This window comes from Buceros rhinoceros, unplaced genomic scaffold, assembly GCF_000710305.1.
Source record: "Buceros rhinoceros silvestris isolate BGI_N320 unplaced genomic scaffold, ASM71030v1 scaffold17670, whole genome shotgun sequence".
NCBI lineage: Eukaryota > Metazoa > Chordata > Aves > Bucerotiformes > Bucerotidae > Buceros > Buceros rhinoceros.
The window spans coordinates 1695-5139 of record NW_010391537.1 but is presented as its reverse complement, the minus strand read 5'-3'; the positions used below and the strand labels follow the sequence as shown (position 1 = coordinate 5139).

Sequence of the window (3445 nt, the reverse complement as noted above, 5' to 3'; positions counted from 1 at the left end):
CTTTCCTCCTATTTGCTGTTTCTCTGATGTAATGGTGCAATATTCTCTAGTGCCGGGGCACCACCGTTGTCATCGCCTCACTGCACAGCCCTGAAGAAAAGAACTCAGAGAAAACCATCTATTGTCCAGGACAGTCAATAGGGTTTGTATCATTAACCGTGAAAATCCTTCTTAACCTTTATGGACAGTTCAAATAGGACCAAGGTCTCTTCTTTTTGTTCTTTGTTTCCCTTTCAGTTTGTGAAGTGAGTGTGGAAGTGTCAGGATGGATCATGGACATGGACAAAAATTAATGTTATTGCTTACAGTAGTTGCTGTATCACTGTTATAATTATTTTGGTAGTGGCTGTTTACTGTCGTTATGAAAATTGTTGTGTCTAATCTGTTATCAAGGTCCCCTTTTTCTTCTCTTTTTTTTTTTGGGGGGGGTGTTTTTTTTTTTCTTTTGTTCTTCTTTTTCAGTTCATAATCCTCAAGATGGAACGTGAATGGAAGTTTATTTTAAGTCTTCTGGCACTTGTTATTGGTATAATCATGTCTATAAGAGCTACTGACCATTATTGTCATAATTGTTGTGGACCTTGATGGTTACATATGTTTCTCATAAAAGAGAGCTCTGTTGTTTTGTTAATCAAAAAGTCTCTTCTTTTTACATCTATGATGACTAATACTGGATAAACCTTCATAGATATTTTCACCAGTCATCCCCCAGCTCGCTTACTGGGGACAGCAGGAGGAATTTTCTCTTGCTGGCAAATCAATGAGATTTACTGCAGGAGCAGAGGGAGGGAGAGTTTATGCTACTCATCTTGCATTGCTAGATCAGCAGAAAAAAACAAGAACAAAAAAAGTTGTTGACGTGAGAGTTAAAACCAGGTTTCCTGACCAAATTCCGACAGGTGCTGGAAGATACGAGTATCACCAGATCTTGGTCCGCTTTAAAGGCAATCTAGGTCAGGCATTTCTCACACTTTTTTGTGTGGAACAGATGTGAATTGCAGATACTGAGCAGAAGTAACTCAGAGATCCTTACTGGGGCGTAGGGCCTGCCATGAAAGATAGGCACTTGTGAACAAGTTACAGGAGATCAAAACTGCTCCAGATAATATGCCTCACATGCTATAAAGAGTGGTAGATGCTCCCAAGATACCTCCAAAAATATCGTATGTCGCAGTGTTGTCGAGTACAGGCGGTGGCAGTACAACTGGGGGTTGTCTGCTTTAGGGGTTACTATCTTTTTCTTCAGGTTCCACTTTTCTACCAAAAGCTGCAGATCTACAAGGGGCAACCCATCCATTAACTCCCAGGCCATATCCTTTTTCACCCCTACCTTCCACACTTTGTTTCTTGAAAGCCCGTTTAGATTTGGCTTATCTGTATATTGGAAGAGAGGGTTTTTTCAGGGTTCGGGGTTTTCCCTCCCTTCCTATATATCTCATCCATAACTGGTTCCTTGAGGGATTTGGAGGGGGTTTCTTCCATTTTCCCCTTTTTTGCCTTCCACTCTCCCCTTCCATTCTCTTTCTCAGCACCTCTATGTCCCCATCCAATTGACCGTCCATTAAAGATTTTGGGATTCCCTTTCGTATTCCCTCAAACCATAGGGCATAATGTCTTCCCTTCAATGGGTTTCTGAGACATCAGGGAGTGGCGTTGCAAGGGGCCCTTATCTCCCCCACTTCTGAAGTCTTGGAATAGTTGATCAAACTATTTTGGACTCAGTTTTATGACCGACAGACATCTATGGCCCAAATTTACAACTGTAATTTATCAACTCTCGAGCTACTTCCTCCCATGTCCAAACCTTTCAGGTTCTCTCTCTGGGATAACAACCCCTTCTAAAGCAGCAAGTGTTTGCTGTGACGAGGGAATGTTACGTATTTGGTCTTGCAATAGGATACCCATGGCTTTCAAGGAATCTGGGAGTCCTCTTATTAAAGGGGTCATTCTTTCAGGGTCCATGAGCATAGTCATAGTGGGCCCTTGTTCAGTTTGAGCTCTCTGTCACACCTCATCTGCAAGCAGGCAGCCTTTTGGACACTTCCCATGAGTTCGTCCATATTGCCCGTAATGGCAACTGGATGACCCAGTTCAAGCAGACTCAATCCTCCAGCCCAATAGGCTACTCATTGAGTTACAGACCATTGGCAGCACTGGTTACCGGTGTTAGGAAAACACCTGGACCCCAATAGACTTCTGCCTCAGCCTCACGGAGGAGTATGAGGTGTCCGCCCGAAAGGGAGGCTCTCCACGCATATTCAGTCTCTGACTCTTTCTGCATGTGACTGTATTCCTTCCGGAGTTTAGCTAGCTCCACAGGGGAGTAAGACGTCTCTTCTGTGATGGCTTGAGGCACTTTGTCATCCTCCCTGTCATACGTGTATTCAGTTTCAACTAAGGGTCGCAAAGATTTTTCTTCCCTAGCACAAATCCCTCAACCAGAGGCACTAGCCAAATGACCCTTCTGACATATCTGATATTTTAATTCTCTCACAAGCGAAAGCCTCCAGGAGATTTTCCAGGAGTTTTGCATTCCTAAGACACTCATCAGCCAAAAGTTTTTCAGTATGATCCCTCATTTCTTTCTCTGAGACCAATTCCCCCCTAAGGGTTTTGATCACTTCTTGGAGGAGTTCAGTCGTGGGTTGTTCTATTTGTTGTGTGTGCTGCTTATCTTTCTGGGCAGCTATTAAGGCAGCTTCTGGCACCCCACAAACTACCACCTTCCCTTTTTAAATTTACTTTCTCTTGCCAAGTCTCTGATTCATTCTGGTATCACTGGGGTCGACTGCCAATTTTTTTCTGCCCGCTCACATCCCCTAGGAGTGAGGCGAGCTTTATAATCTTTTTAACAAAACAAACAATGATTTGAACAGTCGGGATCACCCTTTACTGGGGTAGGCACAGTGCTGTGCTGGAGCGCTTCCTTTCTCAGCCACCCAGCGGATATCTCTGCCCTGCCGCTGACTTTCGATGTCAGCCGAAAGCAGTTCAGCGGTTTTTTGGCTTTTTTTTTTTTTTTTTTTTTTTTTTTTTTTTTTTTTTTTTTTTTTTTTTTTTTTTTTTTTTTTTTTTTTTTTCAAGGAACCATTTTACCGCTTGCCAAGAATCCTGTCCATGACACCAAAACTGTGCCATCCCGTTCTGGCTCAGCCAGACTCGGGTAGGTGATCCTTGGGATTCTCTGCGCGGTAAGGAGTGGTACCAACAGTTTAGGCCCACCAACAGTTTAGCATAAAGAAACTTTTACTCATAGGAAACACTGATGTTTGATTATAAAACTGTATACAGTTGTTAGAGAGTGGCTTGGCAAGAGAGAATAAAATATTAAACAGGAAATGGGAAAAGGGAAAGAAAAGGAAAGAAAGGGACAGAGAGAGATGAGCCCACCTGGTTCAGCAGAGTGAGGGCAAAGAAAGAGAGAAAGTGTCTCTCACTCAGTGGG

At 43.1% G+C, this 3445-nt stretch overlaps 1 protein-coding gene across 1 annotated transcript in view; it reads right to left on the bottom strand.

Moving 5' to 3' along the window:
- Positions 1–3445, bottom strand: part of LOC104498848 (phospholipase A2 inhibitor 31 kDa subunit-like) — a gene marked incomplete at its 5' end in the record, with an annotated part of 8630 nt that overhangs the window by 4558 nt on the left and 627 nt on the right. The window lies entirely within an intron of this gene.